A 12,776-nucleotide genomic window follows, 5' to 3' on the forward strand; every position below is an offset into this window, starting at 1 on the left:
AGCCCGGCTTCGTTTTAGAAGCACCTGGCGACTTTAATAAAAGACTCCCGAAGCTCAGGCTGTGCTGCAGACCGATCACTTTGGACTCTGGGTGGTGCCGGGGAGGGGGAGGTCCTCAGCCATCAGTGTTTCTTAATGTTTCTCAGGTAGGACCGCTGTCCCGGGTACTCTCCATAAAACCCCAACAGCTGCCTTCCAGCATAGCAGTGTTTTGGCCTGCAAAATTCTGCTTTTGTAGTTGGCTCTCCCAAGGTTTGATGGTTGATCTCTTCAGATGCCATGTGGGATCTGACAAGCTGTGCATTTTCTGAGGAAAATACTCTGTGAATGGTTGACCATACTGTGTAAGAAATAGAGTAACCTGCATTTACAACCAAAGAAGACAAAGACACTAACGCAGGCCCACAATTCTTTGCTCAAAATCCTTGGAGCCAGATGTTCCTGGAATTCTTTAAAGTAGAGAGGTACACACATTCGATATTGCATACCCCCCTGAGGGGCTTGGGCAGCACCCAGAGGTAGCTTCCCCTGAGTCCAGGCCAGCTCTTTAAAGCGTGTTTTTTATTTTTTATTAGTAAAGCAGTTTTATTCACACACCATACAGTCCATCCAGAGTGTACCCCAGCGGCTCTTGGTATAATCACGTATTTGTGTATTCATCACCACCAGCTTTTGCCACCAGAAGAATTCAGGTCATGTCAGGTTTTGCTGTCAAGTGAGTTACACAGAAGAGCTTTAGATTTTCAGAGCCTTTCAGATTTCAGACTATCGTAGGAGAGATTGTGGACCTATAATTTTGTGGTGACTCCAATCTAGTTGTTACCCATCATTAGTTGAGAGTATGGGCTTCTCACGCCCAGAGACTTCTAGGAAGTGAAAGCAGGCAGGGGCAGGAGCATAAACCTGGGACCCGCTCCTCCTGTTGCTTTCCTTCAGCCGTTCTCCCTGGAACGTGGAATGTCAGATGCCCCCCGGGGAAACCCTATGTCTCTCTTCCCCAAGCAAGGGCTGTAGCTGAGCTGTTTCCTCTTCAGGAAGAGGAAGCTAACAGGGGGGGCTGCTGCTCCTTCCTGCAGAGCCTGAGCTTCTGCCCCTCCCTGCAGAGCTCCCCCTCTTCAGATGGAAAGCCTCTTTTGCTCAGACTGTGCAGCCGGCAGTGAGATGCTCCCTGTGGCTTCAGATGCGGCTGAAAGGGGTCTCGCCTTTTTCCTTCTGAATTTCTAAAAGCCTATTTTGGAGAGAACCAGATCAAATGTTGGCTCCTTAGTGATGGGGAACTAGAAATACTTTCGGAGGAATCCTGGGTTGTACAGTTCCTAGCAGGTGGTGATTCTCCTGTGTTGTTCTCTAGGAGTCTGTGTGTACCCCAGGAATTCAGGGGTCCCCACTTCTAAGAGTCTTCCTCTGCCAGCTAAATATTTGCTTCTCATAGATCTCCATTCTTCCTCAGCCCTAAGTTAGTCAGTTTCTTGTTCCCTTCAGAAAGGAACCCAGACTTTTCTCTTTCCCAGATTATATTTATTTATTTATTTTTTATCTTTTTTTAAAGAAGATGCATAGATCACACAAAATGTTACATTAAAAAATATAAGAGGTTCCCATAAACTCACTCCGTACACCTCCCATTCCTCCCTCATCAACAACTTCTTTCATTAGTGTGGTACATTCCAGATTATGTTTATATGCAGGTGTTATTTATTTATTTATTTATTTGTCTTCCCAGAAAGTTCATCGCTTTTTGGCAACTTGGCCCTGGGCTGTGAGTACTCAAAAGTCTCATTCAGACTCAGACTTTGCAAACGAGCTGGGCAGTTTCCTTGGCTTTCTCTAATACAGGTTGCTGATGAGTCCCCAAAGTGTGTCCTATTGGAAAATCTTATGACTGTGTTAGTATCTTGAATATACCAAGAGAGAAGTAGACATATAAGATGGTGTCTGAGTTTGCCAGGGCTGCTATAGCAAATACCAAAAACAGATTGGTTTAAACAACAAGAGTTTATTTCTCACAGTTGTGGAGACTAGAAGTCCAAAATGAAGGTGCAGGAGGATCCTAATTTTTCTGAGTGTCCTGGGGGTGGCTGGCCATCCATAAATCACTCTGTCTGTTACAGGGCCATCTGTCTCCTTGTCTTATCTCCAGCTCTGTTGCTTTTCTGGCCTTTGATTTTTCAACTTAGAATGGAGCTAATACTATCTCTCTAGTAGGGCTATTGCAAGGAGTAAATGGAAAAATAAAAGTAAAATATATAACAGAGTGCCTTGTACATAGTAGACACCTCAGTAGATATTTTTGAATCTGAATGACACTTCCTTTGAAAGATTTCACTTATTCTCGCAGCCTTTTACACGGAGGCATTGTGGGTATTGACCCAATTTATAGATGAAGTAACAAAGGCAGAGGGGATTTCAGGCCACCTGGCTTCTGGATCGGATGCTAACTTCTCGGCTGAGAAATTCAGGGTGGGGGCTGGTTTGGACGCTGGAACTTTGAAGTGACCTTTGGGAAGGAAGCATGTTCACACCTCATGCCTTTTAGTTTTAAAGGGACAACAAGGAATAGTAACAAGGAGCTAGGGCGATTGGAATTGGAGAAATAACAACTGCACTGTGTTCTGGAAGAGCATTTGTGTGAGTGCTGGGCTGTCTCTCTTATTTGGGGTGCCTTAATATTTCTGGTGCATCCTTTCACCCTTCTCACCTTCATAATGCTATTGTATCATGTGACATGTGGGAGAATGTAGATCAACTTTGTCCACAAAAAATACAATGAACAAGTTCATGGACATTTTTTACTGCAGCCACACATACCAGTCCTATGGAAACACCTGGGAGCTTTCCTCATCAGCAAATGTCCCTAGAATATCCATTAACCCTCTTGAAACTCCGTACTTTAGATGGAACCCCTTGTGAGTTGTGCTTTATTTGGATTAGTTTGATTATTGCTAATTTTCTCATCTATTTTCCTTTTCTGTTAAGCAAAAAAGATTATAGACCAAAACGCGACATTCTATTGTTCTATTTCTAAGAGTTGCTTTTTATTTGTTTAAAGTGTTACAAAGTACACATGTTAATTTTATTCTCTTGTCTTCATAGTCGTGTGGATTATTTTAATCAAACCTACACCCATTGGAAGGCACTTGAAGTTACCTATTTCTCTTCTGGAGTGAGGGAAAATCAACACGCATAGCCTTGGGTGTGTTCTGGTTCAAAGCCGCTTGAGCCTCGATGTTAAATGGAGGGCCTCACGAGGAGATACACATAGAAACACTGATGGTCCCTTAAGGACTTTTACTAACCATTGCCATGAACGCAGTGCAAGTTTTCCTCAGCCCTAAGAATGATGAAGAATTGATTATTTAATATTTTTAAAAGGCACCTTCACATCTGATGTAAGAGGAAGGATGATTGTAGCTGCGGCCTTTGGAAGTTTCCTCGCTAAAATCTTGACTCTCTGATGACTGGATCATTTCCTCCGAAACAAAAACCTGTAGGAAGGACTCTTTAGGATACCCTTTCCATCGTCTCTCCTGCCTCATTCTGCAAAACCAAAAGACTCAGAAAGAATAATTACACACGGGGAGTGGATATAGCCCAGTGGCTGTGCCTGCTTCTCATGTACGAGGCCCTAGGTTCAAACCCAGGTACCTCCTAAAAAACACACAGACACATATACCACACTGTGTGTTTCCAGTGACTCACAGGTAATTTGGGGGTCAGTTTTGCAACGCTTTGGATGCATGTTCTGGTCTGCTCCTCCTGGACCCTAAAGTCTGATGGAGACCAGTGAGGGCCCTACTTGTCTCTCTGACTCAAACTTGTCCCACTTTGGGAAGATCCATTCATTCATTGATGACCTCTCCCACTTATGGTGACAAAATAAGGACATACACGCAGAAACTTTGCTATTCCCATATGTTTTTTCTCTTTAAAGATTTATTTTATTATTTCTCTCCCCCACCCCATTGTCTGCTCTCTGTGTCCATTCGCTGTGTGTTCTTCTGTGTTTGCTTGCGTTCTTGGTGGCACCAGGAATCTGTGTCTCTTCTTGTTGCGTCATCTTGCTGTGTCAGCTCTCTGTGTGTGTGACCCCACTCCTGGGTGGGACATGCTTTTTGCGCTCCGGACTGCTCAATGTGGGGTGTGTTCCTTACACGTGGGGCTCCCCTACGCGGGGAACTCCCCTGCGTGGCACAGCACTCCTTGCGCGCAGCAGTGCCGCACGTGGGCCAGCTCACCACATGGGCCAGGAGGTCCTGGGTTTGAACCCTGGACCATCCTATATGGTAGGCGGACACACTGTCAGTTGAGTCACGTCCACTTCTCCCCATATGTTTTGCACATTTTAAAATTATATCCCATGTAGGCATCAAGGGATACTTGTTCTTTAACAACAAGCACTGTAGACAAACTTGTTTCCTCCAAGTCCATTTTGCTGATTATGACTATGCCTGAACCATTTTACACGTGCATGCTTTCCAGACAGCATTTTCATAGCAGTAGGATAAGGGAAGAAATTCCAATGCCTATCCCTAAGCAGGCGAATAAAGAACATTCCTAAACTGAAATAACAGCGAGTTTTACGAGAAGACTGCCAGACAGAAAAGATAAGACATCTTGAAAATCTGCCAGTTGCCCTCAGGCCCCACAAACTGTGTCCATCACCACAAACATTATCATTACTTTCACATACTTTGGCAACTCCAGTCTGAGGATTTTTTTTTCTTCCTACAGCACAATTCTCACAGTCATTCACATGATGATTTTAAGGATTTAATCTTATTTATAGTAAAAGTTTTAAAGGAAAATAAACATATTAAAGGATATTAGGCAGCAACTCAAATATCTTCTGATGGGGAATTGGTTGAAAAATGATGGAATATCCATAGAAAGCATTTCCATGCAGCAATTAAAATGTCAATTTTGTCTATAGTGTTTGGGAAAGATCTCTAAGACATATTTTTAAGTGAAAAAAAAAACAAGTTGCAGAAGAATTTATACAATATGATCCTATTTTTTTTCAAATGGCGACAAGAAACCCCTGTGCACATACATAAACATAGAAAAATGCCTTAAATAATCTCTCTCTCCTTCCATGCATATATATTTTATTTATTTTTTGCTGAAAATGTTGGTGTTGAATTTTATCATATGCTTCTGTTACGGTACTCTTACTTTGGAAAAACCTTAAAGTTAGAGAAAACTTGCAGTTCAAGAATAGTATAGCAGAGTCCTGTGTATTCTTTCCCAGATTCCCCAATTGTTAACATTCCATCATATTTTCCTTATCTCTTTCTCTGTGTATACACATATTGTTCTTTCTTCTCAACCATTTTAAGATAAGTTGCAAAAAGCATGGTACTCCTTTACCCCTAAATAGGTCAGTAGGCATTTCCTAAAAACAAGGACACTATCCTACACAGCCACAGGACATCCATCAATGTCAAGAGATTAACCTTGACCCATACCAGCTTCCAGTCCACTGATGCTCACTCAGTCTTCACAGATTGTCCCAGCAGGGTTCGTTCTAGGTCCAGGATCCCACCCTGGATCATGCCTTGCTTTGGGCCAGCAGTTCTCTTCAGCCATCTTCAATCTGGAATGTCTAGTCATTGCTTATCTTTCATGGCCTTGGTATTTTTGAAGAGAACAGGCCAGTTTCTTTGAAGAATATCCCTGTTTGGGTTTGCCTGATGTTTTGTCATGATCAGATTCAGGTATATGGCAGGAACCTCACAGAATCTCATAAAAGTCGTGATGTGTTTTTGGTAGTGCGTATTGTTAGAAGGGGCATGGTGTGGATTTTAACCCATGTGAGGTTAATTTTTATCATTTGATTAAGATAGTGTCTGTCATGAATCCTTACAGTAAAGTTAATTAATAAGTACTCTGTGGGGAGATATAATTAAGTATTAATAAATATTGGTAAGTATTCATTAATATGTTAATAAGTATTTTGTAGGGCAATAGTTTCAGCTTGTGTAAATATTTGGTTCCTCATTAAATTTCACCCATTAATTTTAACATCCACAGATGCTTCTTACTGAAAGCAGTTGTTAAGATGGTTGATAAATAATTGCATAATGCCACCATCCCATTCCTCCACAATTTAAGTCGTCATTCTGCTATAACATAGAACTGCCCCTTCTTTATTCATATTGGAATGGATTAATAGATTCCTATGTTACTGAGTGATTTATAAATCATCAATTTAATGCTCAAACTGGTATCCTTTTTGGGCCAGTGACTGCTATTTCATACCGACTCCTGTGATCATTGTTTAAAAGCTTTAAATTTTGAAATACTTTCAAACTTACAGGGCAGTTACAAAAATAATACAAACCCTCTGCAGAGAACCTTCACATACTCCATCTCAACCACTCCCAAGCATACCATTCAATGGGATTAATCACATTCCCAATATCGAGGTGCCCTCACCACCTTCCATCACTAAGCCGTACCCATCTCCCCAAGCAGAGGCTCTGCACCCATTATGCATTAACTCCCATTCCTCTGCCCTCCACTTCAGGCAAACTTATTCTACTTTCTGTCTCTATGAGCTTGCATATTCTCTAATATTTTCTTTGTAGTTACCATGGGGCTTAAATTTAACATCCTAAATCTATAACAATCTCATTTGCTTTGATGACAACTTAATTTCAATAGTATTTACAAACTATGCTCCTGTGCCCCTCTGTCACCCCACCTTTATGTAGTTTTGGTCATAAATAATATATTTATACATTGAGTCCAAAACCAATGAATTATATTACATTAAAAAATATATATTCTTAATTTATTTTTAAAAGATACTTAGATTACATAAAATGTTACGTAAAAAAAAATATAAGGGATTCCCTTATGTCCCACTCCCCACACCTCCCACTTTTCCCCACATTAACAACTTCTTTCATTACTGTGGTAAATCATTGCAATTGATGAACACATTTTGGAACATTGTCACACAGCATGGGTTATAGTTTACATTGTAGTTTACACACTCTCCCACTCCATTCTGTAGGTTATGGCAGGACATATAAAGGCCTGTATCTTTTGTTGTAATGTCATTCAGGAAAATTCCAAGTCCCAAAAATTATACTTCTTTTTCCTTCTCCCTGACTTCAGCACCTCCAGTGGTCACATCAATGAAATCATTTCTTCCATTGCTAGAATCCCAATAAGTCTATAGTAGAGTATCAATAAGGCCATTCAATCCTGAAGATTCTGGGATGGTGATGCCTACTCCACCTCTAACTGAGAGGGGCCTTCAATCCCATTTGGCTGATGGATGGGACTCTTTCTCCTGCTTGCAGTTGTAAACTCTCTTGTTTCCTTGGTATTGTTAAATTTTAAACATTTGCCTTTTAGATATTGTAGGAACTAAAAAGTGGAGTTACAAACCAAAACTGCAATAATACTGGAGTTACAAACCAAAACTGCAATAACACTTATATTTACTCATGTTGATATCCTCACTGGAGACCTATATTTCTTCATGTGGCTTTGATCTATTTCCTATTGTCTTTTCAATCTGTAGAGCTCCCTTTACCATTTCTCATTGGGTTGGTCTAGTAGTGACAAACTCTCTCAGTTTTTGTCTACCTGGAAATATCTTAATTACGCCCTCATTTTTAAAGAGAGTTTTGCTGGATATAGAATTCTTGGTTGGCAATTTTTCACTTTTGGCACCTTAACTATGTCATCCACTGTCTTCTTGCCTCTGTAGTCTCCAATGAGAAATCATTTCTCAATTTTATTGAGGCTCCCTTCATAAGTGATACATTGCTTCTCTCTTGCAGTCTTCAGAATTCAGTCTTTAATTTTGGAATTGGAGTGTCTGATTATATAATATGCAATGGTCTTTGTCTATTTAAGTTTATCCTGTTTAGAGTTCATTGAGTCTTGGATGTGTATATTCACGTCTTTCTTTTATTTGGAAAGTTTTTAACCATTATTTCTTTGAATATTCTCTTTACTCTTTCTTCTCTTTCTGAGACTCCCACAATGTGTATATTGGTATGCTTGAGGGTTTCCCACAGATTCCTCAGGCTCTGTTCACTTTTCTTCATTCTTTCTTCCTTCTCTCCTTAGATGGTATAAGTTCAGTTGTCTTATCTTCAAATTCACTAATTTTTTTTCTTCTGCCAGCTCCAATCTGCTACTGAACCCCTCTAGGGAATTTCCTTTTACTGTGATCTTCAGTTCTGTTTGGTTCCTTTTCATAATTTCCATCACTCTATTGATATTCTCTTTCTGTTCACCTATTGTTTTTCTGATTTCCCCTATCCCCTTGTCCATGTTTTCCTTTAGTTCTTTGAACTTTTTTAGGACCATTTTTAAAGAAGTCTTTGTCTGGTATGCCCCAGGTCTGGCCTCACTGATGGCTTCTAATTCTTTAATCCTCTTCTTTGTTTGGGCCATCACTTCCTGTTTCATTGTATGTTTTGTAACCTTTTGTTGAAACCTGGATATTTTGATATTTTAATGTGTTATCACTGGAATTTAGACTCTGAGGCATCTATTTCTTAATCTTAGTGTCCAGCTAGTATTTTGGCAGAGCTTTCCTTGAATGCAAGGAGCTAACAACAACAACAACAAAATAAAGAAAACACCTTTCCTAGTTTTTGCAGATTGACCTGTGTGAGGGCTTTCTTTCAGGGGGTTTCCATACAATGAGTTTAGGGAATAGCTCTAGACCAAAGCATAGGGTCCTCCCTGGTCCTTTCTGCTCATTAATCTTGACTTGGGCATGTGTGTAGCCCCTAAAAGTCCCCCTTTATCATGGTTCTCTTCCCCAGAAAACAATTTCCCTAAGGTTCCAGGCACTGCACTGTATATCCCACAATCAGCAATCCTTTGCCCCAGGCAGCACAGATTCTGTAAGAGAAGCCTGTGAACTGCCTTCTACATGCTTGGCAAGTTCTGGGATGGCAAGTTCTTTACAACACCAGACAGATTGGGCCAATTATAAAAGCTCCCAGGAAGTGCAGGAGGGTTACTGTGCTCCCTCCGGAACCAGGACCAGAACACAGCTCTGTGCTGAGCTGGCGAGGTGTGGTGTAGGGGCCAGCCAGGGCACCAGGAGATCCTATCACATTTAAGTAGCCATTTTCTTGATTCAGCACTCTCCTTGTTACTTCAGTCCTGTAATTGTTGTCTGGAGCTTTGAGACAGATGTTTCTGTCAGTTCTTATGGGATGTTCAAAGCTTCTGGGAGTTGGGGGAGGGGGTGGATGCAACCCTGAATCATCTTACCCTGCCATCTTCCTGCAACTTTGACAATCCCCATTTTATTTGGTGAACTTTCTTTTTTCCTGCCGTCAAGAAATTCCAGGCTCATCTTGTGCTTTCCATGTCCCAGCCCTGGAGCCATCCATTTCTCCAAGAGCAATAATTCCTTTTAGTTGAGAATGGTATTTAGAAACCAATATTTGGGCAACAAAAGTGTTCACTGCTACTGGGATGCTACAGGCCCTCTCAGTAGATAGAGGTATACACACACATAAACATGCACACACATAGCTCTATCTGTATCTATTTTAGAAATCCTGAGTTTACACCAATACCATCAATTATTAATACAATCTATCATCACTGAGTTGTTTAGATTTCCCTTTTTCCATATTTGTATGTCCCTTCTTCAATAGTGATAAACCTGGTTCCTGTTATCCCCAATGTATTTGATTAATTATTTTCATTATTCCAAATGTATTTGATTAATATATTTGTATGCAACCAGTCTCCCACCCATGCCAGATGTCTTCTCAGTCCCAGAGCCTCTGGCCCTACAGTGGCCAGAGCAGGCAAGAGTGTAGAGACCCATGGCTCCAATAGTGTGCTTGCTGAGATCCCACTCCCACAGAGTTCTGAGTGCATCCTGACTATTCACCGAGGGAGTGTAGCCCCGTAGTTAAGTGTGAGGTCTCTATCATCATAATGCCAGATGGAAATAACAGCTACGCCATTTGCTAGCTGTGTGATTTGGGGCAAACTTGCTAACTTCTTTTAGTTTCTGAAGAATCTCTTCAAAGGCAGGTTGTCCTGCTGCTTCTTGCTAATTTGCTCTGGTCATGTAGCTGCTGCTTGAACAGTGGGTGGAACAGGAGGATTGTGAGAGGGCTTCAGGTGAGAGGGATGCCTATTCCAGCCAGTTGGGAGGGAAGCATGGAAACGTTGGGTATGGAGTGGGGTGACAACTTGCCTATGGGATCAATTCACATGGGATAATTATAACCCACTGCAGAATGATGTTGTCGGTCTGGGTTTTCTTATTTGCAAACAGAGGATGTTTTCTTATTTTCTTGTTTTGGGGTTTTCTGAAAACTGAGGATAGTGATGCCAGTTTCTCTACCTCACAGTACTGCTGTGTGAGGATCAAATGAGCTAATAGGAAATGTGCCCCTGTGCATCAAGTGGGAGACATTTGAAGAACATTCTCCACCCCTTTTCCAAAAGGAATAAGCATTCACCACAGGAAAGTTAGAAAGCCCATCTAACAAGAGAATAGCTATTACTGGTACTCCCTCCAGGCAAAGAAAACATTCACTCCATTTTAGAATAAGTCCTTCCAAATTTCTGCACACCACAGAGCTTCTGCTCCCTTCCCTGTTTCCTGAGCACCACTTTCTAGACCTTCTGTGCTCAGCTGATAGAATCCAGCAGCACAACTTCCCTGTAAAGCAGGCAGCAGTGGGCAGGGGCCACATGCACTATGTTGACAGAATGACATATGTCCCTCCTGCTGGGCATTTCTTTCAGCAGCCCTCTTAGACGAAGCACTCCTTCCTTTTCTGGGGCAGAAGGCCAAGGCACAGGTTTCCTCACTCTTTGATCATAACGAGTCAACTGCTGCTGAAACTGGCTGCAGTCCAGACCCTGGAGGAAACAGACACAGGAATTTCTGTTTCAGCGCTACTGTATTGGAGTTCTCTGGTTAAGGTGTTGGGAGAATGAGCTCAGCTCATTAGGCTCAGAGCATGGGGGGATGTGTGTGAACTCTGGGCAGGGGAGGGTATCCCAGCTGGTGGAGATGTTCACACAGAGCCTCAGGGGCCCCCACCCCCCTGCCCTTCCTCTCATCCATGTTGGTGTTGGCTCTTCTGGCTTGTCCACCCATCATGGGATGGTCAATTTGTGAATATTTGCTGTATTCTCAAAGATTATAGCATCCTAAATTGGTACCTGGGGAGAAACAGAGGGGAGAAGACTACAGAAAAATTAGCTCCTATTTCTGATTTTTTACCGTATAACCAATGAGAAGTCTATGTTCATGTATACTCAGCAGGTCCTTGAGTATTTCTTCTGAGGATGTGCTATGTTCCTGTCACTATGTCCATCAAAACCCACCAGTTTTGGGCCCATCTTTTTATTTTCATTCATTTAAAAACATATATCAGCATGTGCTAGATAGCCTGGCCAATATTTTGTTCCTTGCTGTTTTTCAAAGTTTGAAGTTTTACCCTTAGAGATTTAAGACCTTTGTGTCCAGAAGACTTTATTCATCAAAAAAGTGTCCATTTAAAAAATGAATAGCTGTGAGCCTTGTCAGCGAAGGTGTAACTGTGTGCTGGTCGACACTAGCTGGATGGAGGGTAAGAGGGAGTGAAGAGAAGCGGTGAAGGTGACCCAGAAGGGACAAAACCAGGTATCCCTCACCATGTTCACAATTTGCTGGCTTCATCATTTATCAAGCGTTTGGATGTAGCTCATTTCCTTATTTTATTTAAATCCATCACCAGCCCCATGTCCACACTTCCTTTCTTACCACGCTGAGCAATGGTTTAATCATTGCTTTGCATTAATGTGCAACTCCTTTGGCCCCTGTCCAAAGGAAAACCCTGAGTAGATGTATCCCTGGACCACTTTGCCCCTGTATCTGAGCACCTAACAGTGGCTGGAGAAAAGCACCCAACCCTGAGAACTAGCCTCCATCAGTCGTGTGACCACTAGCTTCAAGGACCTCCAGTCCAACCTCATGTTCTAGTCAACATCTATTCTCCAGGAAGACCACTTCACATCTTCTGCCCTCTACTGAATCTCCAACACCTCCTTTCTGCATCACTCTTGGCCCATGATATTGATTCCAATTTAGAAAGTAGAACTGATCACAGGAGGACATCTTCAACTTCCCCACCAAATCCACCGACCTTCCTACATTGGTCCCATACACTTCACTTTCTCTCGTGTTACAGATGGTGACCAGTCCATGCTCCTCCCTTCTCACCCCTTGGCATTCTTCTCTCTCTGCATCCTTCCTTCACTCCCCTCTTTTATATCATTCCCATTAACACCTAAATAAGCTGTTTTATTTTCCATCTGAAAACAAAGAAAAAACCCTCCAAATCACAAGTTATTGCCCCATACCTCTTCCCTTTTATAGCAAAATATCTTAAAAAGAGTCACATCTACCTCCGATTTCCTGTTCTGTAAGACAATTCGATCTTATCTGAAAGCATATTTTTAAATATATAGGCAAAGAAGCCCTCTGCTCTATATTTTTCTCTGAGTTTCAGACTCTCCCCTTTGCCCAGAAGAATGATAGATTCTATGCTTTGAACTAAAATTTAGCTGTAAACAGCTTGGGGAAAGGGATTACAGGGTGTGGGAGAATTCTACTTTTTGTGTGGCAATTTTCTATGCAGTTCAAGTTTTCTAACTGAAAACAAACATTACTTTAATCACAATATGTCAACAAGAGTAATCTGAGCAGGTAAATTATGGCCCAACGTAGTCTATTTGTTTTCCCTTTAGATGTCTCTGAATTAAAAAAAAAAAGCACT

Source organism: Dasypus novemcinctus, chromosome 20, assembly GCF_030445035.2.
Source record: "Dasypus novemcinctus isolate mDasNov1 chromosome 20, mDasNov1.1.hap2, whole genome shotgun sequence".
Taxonomy (NCBI): Eukaryota; Metazoa; Chordata; class Mammalia; order Cingulata; family Dasypodidae; genus Dasypus; species Dasypus novemcinctus.